The sequence below is a fragment of the Pleurodeles waltl genome, chromosome 1_1 (assembly GCF_031143425.1).
Source record: "Pleurodeles waltl isolate 20211129_DDA chromosome 1_1, aPleWal1.hap1.20221129, whole genome shotgun sequence".
Taxonomy (NCBI): Eukaryota; Metazoa; Chordata; class Amphibia; order Caudata; family Salamandridae; genus Pleurodeles; species Pleurodeles waltl.
The window spans coordinates 379361631-379379993 of NC_090436.1; positions in this window are offsets into that span (position 1 = coordinate 379361631).

Below are 18363 nucleotides of genomic sequence, written 5' to 3' on the forward strand. Positions count from 1 at the left end.
GCCAGGCTCACCCTCAATCTTCTACACAGAACCCACATTGCACCACACCTCAAGGAACTACACTGGGTTCCAATACAAAAAAACAATACATGAAAACTCCTCACCCACACTTTCAAGGCACTCCACCACTCAGGCCCCACCTACCTGAGCAGTCACGTCTCCTTCCACCAACTATCCTGATACCTCCACTCTGCAGGACTCCTACTCACCAACATCCCATGCATACACAGAACCAGATCAAGCGGATGAGAGTTTTCTTACATTGCTCCTAAAGCATGGCAAAATCTCTCTTTTCTCATCAGAGCCTCCCTCTCTCTTCTTTAATGCTGCAAGAAGCTGAAGACCTGCCCTTTCAAATAGCCAACCTACCAAAGGTAGTGCTAGCCACACTTACCTGCTCAGCATCAGGGTACCCTAGTGGATCTTAGTGTGCTTTGCAAATACACATAACATAATATAACATCCTTCCTGTGCAAAAACGTATGCCAAAACATACTTTGTAAGTTTTCAGACATTCTATGTGTGCTGTGAATTGCAGCACACATGCAAAGTTTAAAAAGTTTGGAGAAATTAAAGCATTTCTCCATGCTCCATGTTAACGCCTGTTTTGTGACGGCAATATTTAGTAGCACAAAGTCCCTCTACATATGCTAGAAACTAGGGCCTAGTATGAAAAACCGGGGGAGGTATGCATGAATGTCCATGTACCACCCATTGTACACACCCTTTCTGCAAAGTTGCACAAAGCAGTGGAAAGTGCTACTGTGATTTACTTTTAGGTAACTTTTTTTACACAAAAAAATATTTTGCGCTGGAAAGTAAATAACAAAGCAACACTTTATGCCGGTTCACTTCAGTTTTTGTGACTGCACTAATGCAAAGTGTTGATGATAGATCTGCCCCCTAGAGTAATTATTATTTGTTGTATAAGAAAATTTAACACACTGGGGAGATTGCACGAGGTAGGGGGGAGAATAGGGGGGGGGGAGGGGCTGGCAAAGTTTCTTTGTCTTTCCAGAGAGTGAGGGGAGGGCGGCAGGAGCGGAGAGAGAGCAGATGGAGATGCTTAAAATGTCTCATGAAACCTGACAAGAGAAAGAAACAGCTGGGAATCTTGGCTCAGGGTGCTACTGCTATATGCACACCCTATGGAGCCAGGTGCGGTTACAAAATGTATTGTCTGCCAGAATGCATTGTTCTTAGAATTACCAGAAGTGATATATAACGGTGTAGTGAGCTCTTTCCTGCGACATTTCTGAAGTTGCCTCTTTACGAATAGGCCATACATCTATAATGTGCTGCATAATGGCAAAAAAAGAGCAAAACATGGAACTTGGCATCTGTCCTGAGGAAATACTGATACGGCGGGAATCTATTTCTTAGCAGCGGGAGCTCTTCAAGGCCACCAGCTCACTCAGGCTAGATGCTTCGAGGACTGAATTGATCTCGCAGTAAAATTACCGTGTCACCAGATCTCGCTGCTCGATGAAAAGCGAGAGGATTGATAGCCAGGATAATATATATGAAAATGAAGGGGTAAAATATATGCAAAGCTTCAGCGGCGGGGCGAAAGCTGGAAAATATGTAAGTACATCCCTTCTGTGAAATTTCTCATTTTCAGGGCCTTGGCTCGCGAACGACTGCTGTCATGGTGTAATGCCACTGCACCGAACTTTGATATTATAAAAAGGATGGCTCACTACCAGGGAAAGCGGAGCATACTAATTTTGACCCGTCTGCCTATTTTTGGCCTAGTGGCTTGGCTAGGGTTAGCGTGTGGTGGCCGCCAGTGTCAAATGACTCATGGGGACGAAGGATAAAGAAAAACTAGAATAAGATGTGTAAACAGTCAGCGAAAAAAATGAAAATCATTATTACCTGCTTGCTCGGTCGAAAAGTGTAATTTCCATTTCGAACGAATAACTGTGTTGTGATCAACACTGGTTGGTTAAATTACAATTTTGTTATATGATTATGATACATGTTTTTCTTTGCGTATTTCGCTCTCCATGGGAAAACTGTTATAGTATGTACATTTGCACAGTGCCTTGTATAATGCTCCATACAACAATTCTAAGGCCTGGATCTTAACATACTGGGTGCCTGTACATGAATGGTAAGCGATTTTGAGAACGTTTTTCAAGTGTTATACCTTTGACACAGATCAAAAGTGCAGTAACCAAGGATAACCTTTTTTTAAAGAAATGTAAAAACGTTGTACAGAACAGTAACATGCGATAAATAGCATTATTTAAATACATTTTGCAGATGGCATACTATTCTTGCTAACAAGATGACCCTCTTTACATTAACTTAAAATGAACAGAAATATACTTTGTCTACGATGTTGCAATAGCCCCATTGGCTGCTGGCGAATCATGCCTGCCAAGTCACCAGAGACCTACTGGAAAAAATGTGATCCTGGTACGTAGCAAAATAAACATCCCTCGAAGTTCATTAGGCTGTGCACTCAAACTGCTGCTTGATTCATGGAAAAAGGGATCAGATTTTCTGAAATGTAAAGCAAACTAGATGCTTTTCTCTACCTAATGCCACTGGCTTTTCATAAGTGCCTGCTCATGGATTTATCCACAGACACCGTGGCCTCTTTCTGGTAAATCTACGGGGCAAATTCACAAATTGTATTTATAGACATACGACAGGTCACGCTTACAAGTGGAAAACCTTGAGTGTACATATATGTATATTGTTTGTAATTCATAAAGGTGTAATATCAGAGCTGCTGTGTGACTTAAGGGTGAGTACTATATTCGGTGCATACGTAATCTGTGCTTGCATTACATTTTACATCTAGAATTGCCCACAAATATACTACGCAGCAGCAAATTAGGTGACAGTCACAGACTGATATTTAGTGGCACCAGTTTTAATGGATTTTAATGGAAAATGCAAAGCTGTAAAAAACGTAAAAATTGACAATGTTCCTAAACCTAAGGATGCCTATGGTACACATTGCATACACTATATAGACAAAGAGTTAGAAATATAGTTGTAAGTCTCCAAAACATGCCTAGCAAGGGAGTCTGACTAGATACTCTCTCTAACAGTTGCTACACAAATGCAGAGGTGCACATTATGTATGACAAAGTAGAAGCTCATAAATATCTACCATTGTGTAGAGGCTTTTTAAGCGGTAAGCGCCTAGATTGTGTTTGTGGTCAGGATCTGGTGACTGAGGTATTCAAAATAATCACATATAAAGTTCTTGTTTTAAAAATAACGAGCAAAGAATATCTGAAATGGGGAAGTGCTGCCTCACTAACAGAGGGCATTAGGGTAGGCAGATGGTGCAGCCGACTTGTGGTACCGCCCTCCTCTGCGCACAGTCCTCTCTATCTTAGAGTTTGATTCTTCGTTAGCTTTCTTCATCAGAGGCATCTAAAGCCTGTGACTGTCACCTTGAGAACTTCTGGTGAAATCAGACCACTTCTTCATTTCCATTCTTTGAAACAAGTTCTGCAAACTCTACTTTTTCTTATCATAATTAGCTTTGCTCTTTTATTATTGTCTTCCCAAATTTCTGTGCCACCTCAGAAGTGGTGCTGGAACAATTTTCAGAGTGGGGTTGCTGCTTTCAATGTTACATCACACCAAGCCATGGAATGACCTACCTCAACACATTAGAGCCCCCTCCTCACTTCTTGAATTCTGTAACAAGCTGAAGACCTGGCTCTTTGTATAAGCACCTTGGGGACCATACACATATGCACCTGCCCACATGCCTGGATTCTCTCTTGGATGATTAGTGTGATTTAGAAATCAACATAACATAACATCACTATAAGACACTGGCTGCTGGTTAAGGGGGGGTGAAACCCTACTCATGTAGAAACCTCAATCCTTGTCAGGGTAAAAGTCACAAGCTAACCCTAAAGTAACCTATGTCAATCCTGTGTAAGCTTGACACAGAGCAGTCAGGCTTAACCTAGAGTTGGTGTGTACTTATGCAACATTTCAACCAGTAAAACAGTGAAAAAACACCACAAAAGGTTCCCACACCAGATGTAGAAACATAGATTAATCTTTACTGTATTAAAAAAAGACCAACGTGGCAAAAATCCAACCAGTAGAACCAGAGATATGCAATTTTAAAGGTTTCAATGAAATAGTGGCAAAAAGCACCAAGAGCCAACTCTGTATAAATGCTGCACAGTTATTTAACTATATGTGCAATAATTATGTAGCCATTCTGGCGTGTCTGCCGTTCTACAGCATGTTTTTCGGGCAGCTGTAATGACATGTTAATAACTTATTGTCATTTGGAATGATCTCTGTGTGTTTTTTAATGTGTGTGTGTGCGTGTGCACGAGCACTGTATGACATGTTGCCGTAGTCTTTCCTCAGTTACCCAGCATCAGAGATATTCCTTGTCTCCCTTTATTCTCAAGCAACTGTGTTCTTCCACTCACTTGCTTTCATTGTAGACCGCATGTTAAAGATTTTTATCCAGTTTGTAAAAAGGCCATTGAGATGACTGTTGGATGATAAGAGTCATCTGGTCTCCTGTTGTTTTCTCCCGTCTTTTCCCCTTGAAGGCATGAGATGTGACACTAAGGGTCTGATTAGGAGTCTGGCGGTCGGACTGCTAGATCTCAAATACTGCGGTGGGGATGCGGCCCCCAAGCCGGTGGCCTTCCCTCCAGCACAATACAATATCTCCCCAGGCCAGCCAGCAGACACAGTGCACCATGGCAGACGGTGCGCATTCTCAGGGAGAGCCAAGGCCAATGCCACCACACTGTGTGCACCATGGCAGACAGTGCGCATTCCAAGTGTGCTGACTGGGTGTCCCCTACACTGCCCATACCAATTGCATGACCAGTGCTCCCCTGTGGTCCCATCCCTGCATTTCTGGTGGCCTTTCCATGGCAGGGTCCCCGCCATGGAAAGGCCTGCAGGATCCCACCATGGAAAGGCCAGTGGAAAGACAAGTCGTAATCAACACAACGGTCCCAAACTTGGCACCATTGTGGTTGACCATGACTTGCACCGCCGCCAACCCAGCAGGATTCATGATCCTGGCGGTAGTGGTGTTGTGCCGACCGCCAGGTTTGTAATGTGGTAGTCGGACTGCCAAGGTTGCGGCGGTCCAACCGTCACCATGGGCACGGAGGTCCATGAACTGCTGCACTCGTAATTAGCCCCTAAGATGCAAACAAGTAGAACACTAGCCAGAATCTGTTCCTTTTTGTAATGGCTGTCTATAGAAGTAAAACAAATATAATTCTATTGTGGGAAATATCAAACACAGTTTTTTTGGCTGGAATGTTCCAATTAACATCTTAGTCAATGAAAGGGAAGCTCAAATTGCCTATGTTACTCTGAACCCAGGCTGAGTCTTCCCCTGCACACCCACTTTAGCATGCTCTAAAGGAGTATAAAGAAGGGGAGTGTATCACCTACTGAACTTATTGGCTATCTTTTCCATCAGTGCAGCAGTATTTTATTGTTATGTACCCATGTACTAATTTGTGTTATACATGCCATCACCTCCTTTCCTTAGCCAAAATTATCTGTCCCCATGGGTAAATCATTTTGCTGCGTTCTAAGTAGCTCGGGGTAGGAAGTGTAGACAGTGCACACACCTTTCCTTTCCTTCCTGCAGTTCTATGAGGGAGAGGAGTATCAGAAATGTGGCAGGACACATGGAATACATTCCATAGTTCTCTGAAGAATCTTGAATAGCTAGGAGAAGCAGTACTGCAGCATATGTTTCTATCTCACGTCCCTTAGGTCTGCAAAGACCCAAGGTAGGGGAAGAAAGATGTAGTACATGTGATGTCACATCAGTTTTCAACTAATGTGGCATCATACTAGTTGTCAACTACTGCCAGGAACCATTATTGTCCATGGTAGTTCCTTTGGAAGCACTACACAAATCATAGAATTATAGAATATAGTAACAGTGAATATTGGGAGGCTCAGGGCTTCTGAGTAACATCAAATAGACGAGAGAGAAGCTTGGGCTGTCTGTAATGTCACTTAGCACCCAAAGGTGGTTGACAGATACACACATCCCAGCCCGCATTTTTCACCTCCCTCTAGCCTGTAGAGACACAGGAGAGAAGAAAGAAGGCTGCTGAGACTGCCAACAGCATTTAGCTGCTGCACTCGGGACTTAGGAGACCTATGAAAGAGAGAAGAATAAAGGGAAAACAATAGCTTTCCTTTGTGACATCATTAGAGTAGGTAACTACTTCTTTACACACTTGTGATGCCACTGCAGTGAGTAATCAGAGTTTCATCTGCTTACTCATAATAAAGGCTTCCTATGTAACCCATATATAGCAGTAGAAATAATTCAGTGTTGCCTGTTAAAGTAAATATCATTACGTGGTTTACCATATCTGCAATGCTCACACTCTCAAGTGCAGTGTCTGAGCTGCGACTGATCAGTGCAGAAATTGTCTCCCATCCTATTTTCATGCACCATATGCAGCTCCATTGACAACTCATGATCAGAAGGTTGCATTCTATAACTGAAGTTAATTTACATCATTCTTCCTGACGTGGCAGGGCACGGTCAATTCAGCTACACACAGGGCTACAGCTGTCTGCAATAGCCACGTCAGCACCCACGCATACCACTCTGAATCAGGGAACACTTATAACCACTTAATCCATGTAGCTTTGGAATCTCACTCTCACTGAGAGGAGATTGAAACCCGTGTTATTGTTCATGACCAAGAGTAGGGGCACCTCCTCACTAGAGGTAAAGACAGACTTCTGATGCACATATTCTGTGGAATGTGAGCTGGTGTTATGTCCATCCACCATAAGTTTGTCAAATGGTTACATAAATTGGCAATGCCTACAGCGTCTGGCTTATAAAATGTGGTTTTATGACGTGGTTGGGAGCCAATGTCAGAAGCAGAGCCCAGTCTGGGACTGCAGAGAGGCGGGCTCACCTGGAGCCCTAACCTGGCCACTGAAGTTGATAGCCCTATCGATGATGACACAGAGTGCTTTGCTCACTTGTGACCTAACCAGAAGTCAGTAGGGTGTGGTTACCCCAACTTCTGTTTGACTTTCTAAAGTGGACTGCTGTAACCTGATTGGATCTGTGCAAGCTGTCTGCTGGTAGCTCAGGCCCGGACTAGTACCAAACCATATAGCTTTTGGCTTCCCAATGGAATGTGCTGACCCCACAACAATGACCATCTTCTGTTTCCCAGAGCTGACCCATGGGCAAGCCCCTCACTGTCACATACTGAGACTGCACTGAAAACCGAACCTCCGAAAACTTCCGAGCATACATCCTCACATTTTGGATGGCTCTCCTGCAGAAGCGTGCTGCTGTTTTCTCTGCAGGCAGTGTGACTCATTCTGGACTCAGCCAAAGCATTCCAGATTCCTTCCATCCATGTGTTACATTATTTGAGTTTCCTACTTTCTGTGCTTTTCAATGTGCAGTCACCTGCCTTTTCAAACTGTCTCTCTTGCGCTGATGACACCTATTAATGAACCGAACCAACGCCTATTCCAAACACAGGGCTGCTCGTTAGATACAGATCATTGGTTTTGAATATACAAAAACACTCCTAAATCACACTTTTCTATTGCCCTTTAGTTACATTTTACTGAACAGAGTGTCCGTATGGATTGGAACTTTTGATGGATTGTTACACAGTAACAAAAAAAGGAATGGATTCATTAAAACAAGACATCTTCCTGTGGTTCTTTTCAACCTCCTTCTTTGTTAACAGTCTCCTGAGGGGAGATGACGAGCAAACCAAATTCAGCTTTCTCAGAATGTGTTGCTTTATTTATGTAATTGTTAATTTATCCATATAATAATTATTCATTTACTGCACTGCACCCTTTTGCAGGTGGATGTCTGGGAGAGGGTGCACAAGACTCCGGCTTTCCCCTTCCAGGAGGCACACCTCTTGCTCTTGCTGTGCACCACCTCCTTGTTGCCACATTCAGTGCACCTCCTGACGTCCTCTTTGTACCTGTGCTGCATCTGTACTATGGTGCGGGTGCAGAGTTAAATGCAAGTGAGGGTACACCCCTTTGTGATCCTTGTGCTGTAAAATATGTGCCGGGCGAACCACAGAATAGAAGGGGAGAGGATATGGCCTAAAGGCCAGAACTGCTGGTCTTGGTGGTGGGGAACCGGGCTCGAGTCTCCACGTCGACTCAACAGCCTGTAATTTCTGGGCAAGTCACTTAATCACCCTGTGCCTACCAAAAATTAATGTATAGTGTAACTGGTGCTCATGTAAAGTGCTCCAATACCAGTGGGCCTAGTTTGCACTTTAAAAAACTGCCCAAAAAAATAGAAGAGGCTGCACAAGCAGCTGCAGCTCCATCCATAAGTCCAGCGTGGCTGAGGGGCACAAGAAGTGGGTGTAAATATACATTGCATCCCCGGAGACTAGGGTTACTTCCAGGTCACTCTTAACAGTGTTTTCATTCCTGTAATTGTGTTGACAGCTTAATGCATTTTGGGTATTCTAATCTTGCTTTCTTCAATTGAGCTAATTAGACTAACACATTTGAAATGAACGATTTGTATGTGAAGTGTCCAGGACTAGAGATAGTCACCGTAATCACCTTGAGTGAGGTGGTCATCTTGCAGCACTCGTAATGTAATAGGCCATAGGTACAAACTAAGAGCTCATTTCATAGTTTCGAAGCTGGGAGGACAATCTAGTGAGAGGAGAATAAGCAGATGGAGGACAAGGAATAGACAAAAGAAACAAGGCATATTATGGAGAATATATAATGAGACCAAGGAATAAAAGTAAGGCAGGGACTCGAACTGTACACTTTGGAGTACGAGGCAGCATAACACCCCAACCATTCTCTTGTCAAATGGGTGTGGCCCATTAGCTACATTTGCCTTTGTATGGTGCTTGGATTTTTCACAATCGCTGTATGTTCTGTGATTGTTAGGCCTGTCAGCCTTAGTGTGGCATTCCCCCGAAACTTTTTTGCTTTCACTCCTCCTATTTTTGCCGGCTTTACTACTCTGCACATTTTACCACTGCTAACCAGTGCTAACGTGCATGTGCTCACTCCTTAAAATGTGGTAACATTGGCTTATCTCCTACTGGCATATTTAATGTACTTTTAAGTCCTTAATAAAGTCATAATACCTGTGTTCAGAGCCTGTAAATTAAGTGTTACCAGTGGGCCTGCAGCACTGATGATGCCACCCACTCAAGTAGCCCTTTAAATATGTATCAGGCCTGCCATTGCAGCCTGTTTGTGCAATTTCAAACTGTCATTTTGACCTGGCAGAATAAACCTTTTGCCACGCCAAATATTCCTTTTTAAGACATATAAGCCACTCCTAGAGTAGGCCCTGAATAGCCTACAGGGCAGGATGCACTGTATTTAAAACATAAGATGTGTAATATTTCATTTTATATGTCCTGGTAGTTGAAAACTCTTAAATTCATTTTTCACTACTCCATATGAGAACATGTAAGCAGTTCATGTTTGGTGTCTTTGGAATTGTAATGAACAATCTTTGCTATTTTCCAGCATTGCCATTTAGTGCTTGCAGCCTGTCTCAGGGTCACATAACTGGGTGCACAGGACAGTTGGGCTTTATTTACTCCTCCTAGACAGCCACACACAATAGACAGCATAGATGTGTGTGGATGGGCCATGACTAACATGATGGGAGGGTGAAGTTGAGCACAGCCCTACTTACACTTGAATAGGCTGTGTCCTGCCTCCACAGAAAGGGCTGCATACCCCATGTTGTTAGTCTGGAATCCGGGCAAGGAAGGAAGTAGACCTGTGGCCTTCAAGAGGAAACCCCTAGAAGCTTCTCCCACTTCAAAGGAAGATCCAGGTATAAATTTTGGACCTCAGACACCAACACCAACTCTTCAGTACAAATCTGGACCTATGGATACTCTGCCAGGAAGAAAGACTTCTGTGCTGCTGAAAGGACTGTCACTCTACTGGACTGCTGCTCTTAAGGAATTTTGCCCTGCAGTGCTGACCTGCTACCTGCTGCCACCTGGCCTGGGAATGAAGGACTGGACCTGTATCGTTGAACTCCGGACCCAGATTGACTCCAAGGGCTAGCTGGCTGGCCTCCTGACTAGAGGCTCAGGGACATAAGGTTCCAACAACCTTGAACTCAGAACCTGGACTCTGCTATCTGTGAGTTTTACCCTGCCAACTGATGCCACCCCAGTCTTGGACCCTTGAAAATGGGCCTGCGGGTGCTCTGCCAGCCTTCAGGCCCACTTTGCCACTGGACCCAGCAGAACTGACGCACCTCCTCGGCTGCGCAGACCAATCTTGTGCAGAATCCATGCATCGCCTCTCCTGAGAAAGTTCTCTCAGTGCAAGGACTCCAGATCGACTTTGAAGCCCGCATCGGAACCACAGCTTTGCAAAGTTTTCCCGACCCATCGCAAATCGCTCATCGACGGCAGCCTCAACGTTGATGCAGGTTCTCACATCGCAGCGTCACAGCTCCTCGGAACCAGCTCATTGCATCAACTGCGAGGTGCGTCCTCAATGCCAGATTTAACATTGCAAACTTTCGTTGACAGGATCCTCAATGAAAAAACAGGTCCACGCATAACAGCTTCGCAGTGCTTTGGAACCAATGTATTGCTTTGGCTGTGTGACGCACATTAATGACAGCTAATTCATTTATTAACACATATAAATCACTTTTTGATTATGTTGGTGGTCTGGCTTCATTCCTTGCAGTCAGTGCTATTACATTATGTGATGAATATGCTGAAAACGCTTGGCCCTGTGATTAATCACATCAAATATTCCAACGACCCTAGGAGACCAGCAATGTTCTGCTACCCTGTCACTATAGACAGCATAGACAAGTGTTCATGCTGAGCATTACAATTTGTGTTTTTTTTTTCTTGATGATATAGGTACTCCTGCTGCTGGAGCCGGCCAACCATCGCAGTGGGAGATATCCAACCAACTGCAATCCCAAACATTGGAGGCTGTGGCAACAGAATATTGCCAGCTGGTAACCTTAGAGGAGGAGGATAAGGAGGCACAGGCCACTACTTCTATGGGCCACCAGGCAGGCCCACCTCCAACCCAGCAATGCCAACGCCGCCACCTGCCACCCAGGGTTTGGTACACCACTAGGAACCCCCCTCGCATCACCAACTGACCACCTTCTCCGCTGCATCCTCTGTGAGCTGGTGCTCATCAGGCGTGGCCAGCAGACCTTGGCCCAGGAGATAGCTGATGTGCAAAAAGGGCATGGATGCCCTCAAAGCCCTCCTTTATTGATTTTTTCTTGGAGGGAGGGCCTGTTGTGGGTGGAGAGGTCATGAATGGGAGTTGAGGAAAGGGGAATGTTTGGGATTTTGCTTGAGGGAGAAGGTGGGCCTGTTGTGGGTGGACAGGGTAAGAAGGAGATTTGGGGAAAGGGAAGTTTTGGGTGGGTTTCTGATGTCAAAAGTGGCCTTTATCTTCTTTATTATCTCTCTTTGCTTTGATAGTTACTGGTATATGAGAGAAAGACCGAGAAGCTGTGCTCTGAAATTTTCACACATTATACTGTACATACAGTTTTCCTCCTTGACTTTCCTTACCTGAAGTCGCTTGCATTGTATTTATTCTTCAGTAGGTTATACTTACTGCAATCCAGTGTCCCCTCTACCAGATTGGGAAAGAATGAAAAACTGACTACAATATGTATGTTTGACTTTATTGCTTTATGAGGTTTTGCAGAACCCAGCCACCTATTGATACTTGTAAACTAGTTAGTTACTACCCTTGTCCTACTCTCTGTAACTACTGACCACCAATGCAGTCTGCCAAGTGCCAAAAACATACTAAAAAAACAGAATCTCTTCTTCTCAAGAAAAACTTCAGTACGAAGGGCCAGATTTAGAACTCAGGGGATGGGTTATACCATCACAACTGTGACGGATATCCCCTCCGCTGAAAACTAAAGTCCATTCTGTCCTATGGGATTTATATTTCAGTAGCCGGGATATTCATCATTGTTCTGATGGAGTAACCCATCCACAGAGTTCTCCATCAGGCCCTAAATTCTTAACTAGTTTTTATCTAAATCGATTAAACAATGTCTGCTACCTCTCTCAATCTTCACAATCCTTATTGTAGGATTTCCCAAAGGGGCTTCTTAATTCTGGTGTTAACGAGTTCCGCCTATTCTGAAGGATGCTTGTGAGGTGAACTCTACCTGCAGAATTATCCAGGAGGCTTATGCATCACAGACAACTAGACTAGAAAAAAACAGAGTTAGTGGGTAATCCAAAACTGAGATCACCGTGAAAAAAAGTCAAACAAACTACAGCTAGGAATCAATCTGGGGAGCTTGTACTGAATTTATTAAAACAATTAAAACTAAACTTACAAAAACCTTGAGTCAGGACTCAGGATAAGGTTACTCCATGTTGCATAGATATTGTAAGCAACAACTCTTATTATTTTAAAAGGAGTTACTACCAGTTGGTTACTACTCGTAAAGTTAGTTTCTACTCATAAAGTTACTGGTAGTACAGTTTCACTACAAGAGTAACTTTACTTTTGTGAATCAGGCACACTAGTACTACATATCCTTGAACAGACATTGTTCTAGGGTTCTGCGCTATGATGATGTCCCTTTCATGCCTGGGTGAGTAATAGGACTGGTGTGGGCTGTTTTTGTAGCTAAGAAGATCCTATAACAGTTGGTGTCACTTTAACCACATCCGTCCCGCCAAGTGTGTGATCCATTTATGTTTTAAATTATGAAGTCACAAATCAAAAGATCACACCCTGGGGGAAGAGGGTTACGGGTTTCATGAATGCATGGGAAAGGGGAAGTTGGGGATAGGTGAGGCAAAGAAGACAGTCCAGTTACCAAATGCAAACAGTCCTGCAGCTCCAGAGTACGAACTTATCTAATTGTTATGTTTCCTATGGTTGAAAAATACAATATAGGGAGGACCCACACAGTTCTAAAAATGTTTACTGTTAAGAAAAGAAAAATGATACTATATATAAAAATGCCAGAATAGACAATGCATATGCATTCTGCTTATTGGAATGTCAGTCTTCGGTGCAGGGCCGAACCAGTCCAAGCAGGAGTGTTCTGGAGCTTTTGTGCAGAAGAAGAGCAGATCAGTGCAATGGAAAAAAAGTACATTTGAATATTATGGAGTCAAGGATCGGTAAGCTTCATGGTACATGATCATCAAAAGGGCAGAGCTTAGGCTGGTGCAGTTGGGTATGATTAACTGAGAAGTGAGAACAATCTATTACCACCAATTCATGAGAATAAGCTGCAGGTACCTGCCTGATCAATCTCACAAATGTGTATACCAGTTGGCTGTGTGGGCCCATCATGTGATGACATACGTCCAGTGACAGTGCCCTCCAGACCACAACCGTCTATTAGACTCTGACATTGGCGTCACTATCCTGCTTTTCCCTAATTAACAAACCCTATCTCCGGTCCACAGGACTAGACTTCTTAGTCTTAGAGTCATGTTATTTCCCATTGAAGGAGATAGGCAATGGCATTGTTCCTAACATCTTTTTTCTGGCTATTGTAGTAGTCCCATTCTGACTCCCACCTGAGTCTGACCCGAATGAGATAGACCTGTAGTCTTGATAAAAAAGGCAAGAGAATTTAAAGAAGAACCTGAAAAAAAGTACACAAAAGGACCGTGTAAAGTATTATACAGAATTGTGAATGGATGGTAACCACTCAGGCAGAATCATCCATGGGGCACCAAACATTACAAATCAAGTTTACGGATTAGTTACAATACCCTTGCAGCCACCACATGAATCATCAGTCCTCAATATATCACTCATTTGTGCAATATGTACCTGTTTCAAGCATGGTGCACATTTGTCTATTGTAACTCTTTTCCTAAGCAAGTGATACACAAGTCCAGTCTTGTATAATTAATGATGATCTTTACTGGCAGCTCAGCTAGGGAATGAAGAAAAGAACGATAGGGATGGGAGACATTGTTGTTTTCATGTCCTTTAAGCAAATGGAGGCTTCTTGTGTGCACACTGGTCCACTCCATACATGTGACTAAATAGGGCAGCATAAGCCAGATACTAAATGCATATGTTAGTTCTTTTTTTTTCAAAGCAGTTTGACAATATATATGTACAAGTTCTGTTGGAGGGCTACTTAGTCAGGGAAGTATAGTTTGTCCTCAAACTGAAGGATTTCACCCAAACGTCCTTCAGCTGACATACTGCAGTCTGACCAGTTACCACCTCCTCCTCCTGTGCTGTTTTAAGAACAGTGTAATCTTGTGGTACTGGTAGGACTCGCACTCACACACGCACGCTTCTTGCTGTACCCTCACAAAATAAATCAGCATGTATGAAGAACGATGAAACATGTCATGAATGTGTTTACAGTACAGCACTTCCCTGTAACTTAAGAGGAACACTACATTGCATGTTTGTTTATATTGATAAAAGCAAGTGTTGTTCCATTTGTGAACTTTGTGGCAAGTGGTTTATGGAAACATCGAATTCCTTCATATGAATCATCAGAAGTGTTTGATGACTCATCACCAGCATGTGTCTGATGACTCATCACCAGAGTTCCTTCATGTGAATCATCAGAAGTGATTGATGACTCATCACCAGCATGTGTGTGATGACTCATCACAAGTCTATAAATAGAACTGCCAAGGTGTTTCCAGTGCTTGGCTTCCAGTCTTCCTTCGCTCGCAGGTGTTCCCGGTTCAGATGGAGTTTTTGTGATTCTTTCTGGAGTCGTCATTTCAGTGTGAGGCTTCATCGGCGCTTCCCTCTCTGGAGCGGATTACTTTCGCAGCAGCTGGAGAATTTACAAAAGTTTTTCAATCTCCCTCAAATAATCGAAAACATTCCAGGAGAAGTTGAGTAATCCCCTCTCGTTCCCCTGTTTGAAATCTTCTCAAGGTTAGTGATCTTTTGGTGCATTATGAAAAACATTCGCTGATGCCGAGAAAAACCGCAATCCAAGACTATTTTCCAAAGACAGCTTGAGAACTATTTTTAAAGGCTGCATTGAAGTTAAGTGTTGTGAACTCCTGAAAGCATCGCTCAATATCTATGCAAAATTAGATGTTTATGCTGATTATTTTTGGATCTATTAAGTGAAAACGAATAACAAAAGACAAAATCATAAGTTGGATTTTATAACAATTTTGTTGTGTGTAACAAAAGCGTGTTTAATAGTTGAGCATTCAAGTGCTAATAATTTTTATTTTGCTGAGAGGCTCGGTGATTGCTAATTCGAATGATAATAATTATTGTTATGTTGCTGACAGACTCAGTGATATTTGTAGTTCTGTTGTTTTTTATTTGTTTTTGGTCTTAGAAATTGCTGCACCAACCCCTGAGGAAACTTTCTTAGCACAACAGTAACGCTCCTTTGTGAACCAATGTTTTTGTTTCTCTTCCCTTCCCAAATCCCTGTTCTTTATCCCTTTCCCCCAGAAACTATTTGCTTGTTCCCTTTTCAGTTCAGATACAAGAGAATAGTGTTTAGGGGTAAGGGTTTTATTCTCTTCGCTCCTGCGGAACCTGGAATTCAGGTGAGTGGGCATGGTCTTGTCATGTATGAAGAGTTGGTTAATTTTAATCATGGTCAATCTCTCCAGAGACTGCTCCTTCTCTCTGTGACAACTGTGCCAGCTGCACTGAACACATTCCCAGATGACACACTGGTTACCTGATAAGCTAAATACATTATTGGCAACTGCTGAGCTCTGGCCATTATCATATCTTCCCAGACCAATAGAGCAATGGGTTTTGATCCAATTAGGCCTCTTTTGGGTTATCCAGATAGTCTTTGGGGATCCTCTGAATGTTCATTGGTGCTGACGTTTGCTCAACCTCTGTTGCCTTCATCTCTGCACTTGACCTAAGCCCTGCCATTTGAAACCAAGCCATTACAGAGGTTGGGTCAGAGTCTTTTGTTGCTGGTGTTGCTGGTGATGATTGTGCTCACTGTGAGAACACAGAACTGCCCTCTTTGGAAGTTGAAGGCTGTACACCAGAGCCTCTACATTGGCCTCTAATTTCCAGCTGTTCTTCTTTCAGGTCTCTTGCTTAACTGACAGCCCAAGCCTTGGAAAGTGAAAGATCCCCTTCCGAAAAAATGGAATGAAAGTGGCCACTGTTTTTTGTAACCCAGGTCAAGTATTGTGGCACATATGTACTCTTTGGAGGATACAAATTCTCTTTGCAGCATTGGATTAACAACTGAGCAAAGGATTAAGCTCTGAATTAACTAACATGCTTCTTCGTTCACATCAGTGAATGTTTGCGCCATCTTATTCAACTGGTCATGTAGCAGATGCAACAGCTGGACTGCTTGGCTTATTGTATTGCCCTCCTTGCTGACTTCCTGTGTGAAAACCTTAAAAGGAAGTATCATTTGTGTCAGGCACTTGACTAGCCCCTGTTTGTTCACTTCCATTGTCATGCTTTTCCTAGATGTATCCCCTCCTCTTTGAAGGACATTATCGGGGATCGGTCTGTACTGCTCAAACAGATGTTACTGCATGTAGTAGGTCGAATTCTGATATGTTGGCACCTACTGTATGAGGGCTTTATTCAGTACTCTATTAGAACACTGAATGATCCTCACCTGCTTATGGGTTGAAATTAGTGCAGATTCTTTGGCAGGTGGCCAATGTGCTGCTGACTAGGGGCCTGATTTAGATATCAGTGGACGAGTTACTCCATCACAACGGTGACAGATATCCCATCTGCTGAAAACTAAATTACATTATATTCTATTTTTGTGACGGAGTAACTCACCCGTCAATATCTAAATCAGACCCTATGTCTTCATTTTTGAGAAATACTACACAATTGAGATGAAGCAATGCACCAAACACAGGGCCCTGAAATGTCCAAAATCTGCTGTGGCCTTGACTGTATTACCTCTGTTGTCAACGACAACAAATCCAATTCTGAGGCCTCCGGTTCAAAGCCATTCAAACACATTGCTGTTATACTCTTTGAAGATGTTTGCAACTGTATGAGATTACTCCATGGTAAGCATCACTACTGTTACATGCAGCCAAGTTCCATTAAAGATTTCTTCAATGCTCAGACCTGCAGATAGCTGTTGTCTAACCTCCACAAAAGAGATCCAGTGTGCAGTGATACATATGTAATCATGTACTTGACAACTGGTCCACATGTCCGTTGTCAGGTGGATAGTGTGAACAGCATACCGCTGCATAGCTTGACCAACCAATTGCAGCACATCATGATGGAGTGCTGGAACTGCAACTGTGGCAAAGTAGGTCAGGCTAGGAACCTTCCATCTCAGGCAGATGTCTGCCAGAAATTCTAAAAATGTCATTCCTTCCACAAAAGGAAAAGGGAGGAGGCTCAGCACTAACATTTTATCCAGTTTCCCATTGTACAAATGTGCCATTGGGTGGTTGTGTTCGTACTGCCCCTCCTGCCTAAACATGCCCATAACAGTAGCTTGCATTGTTTTCTTTTGTCGTGCCACTGACACATGCAACTTCCGGAGAGAACTAAGAGGTGGTAGACTCAGTGAGCATCTTGGGGGAATTACTGTTTGCGTTGGTGTCTGCATTTGAGTCTTGTGGCATTTGGAGGTTGCTGATGCGAGTGAAGCTGGCCCTCTACAGGAGCTAGGACTGCTTTGTGTAATGTTGTAATGTAACGTGTAATGCTCTTCTATCTCATGACCACGTTCTTCTTCTATCACTGTGAACTGAGCTGTTCCCCCTCTCTCATCACCACCGCCACCTATACTTTCAAGGTGCTTGTCCCACCATATTGCGGACTTTTTCAGATGGGATTTTGGACTCCAGTATCATAGTGCGAACCTGGCTTACCACAATGAACACTTGTGTGGCAAATGGGGCATATTGCAATGTTATCTTCCTGCTTGCTAATTGTAAAGAAGGCCTAAACTGGGGAGGATAATTGCAGATCCTAAATAACTGAAGGTAAGTGGCTGTGTCATTTGCCTCTCTATAGGGTGTATTTTGACCATGATATTGGTGGATGCAGGTCCTGGCAAGGCTCTTACAAATATGGAAGCAGGCAGTGGTGGCGGTGGAACCACATCCCTCAGAGCAGATTGGATAGGAGGGGGTCATCTGGGTGTCCTATGAACTGCCCTTCATACTGACAATCACTGGCTTGATGTCATCATTGTCACTTTACATAACTGTAAGTCCTTCAGGAACTTTCCTTTCCCTTGTTTCTCAGGGCAGGTCTTGAACTCGGCCAAGGTCCAATCCATGTCCAGATCATCAGAAGAGGGGCTTGAAGAAGATAGCGGATTACCCTTTCTTTTCCTTGCTGGAGATCGGAAAGCCAATGGTTGAAGAGCAACATCTTCCTCAGCAGGAAGCT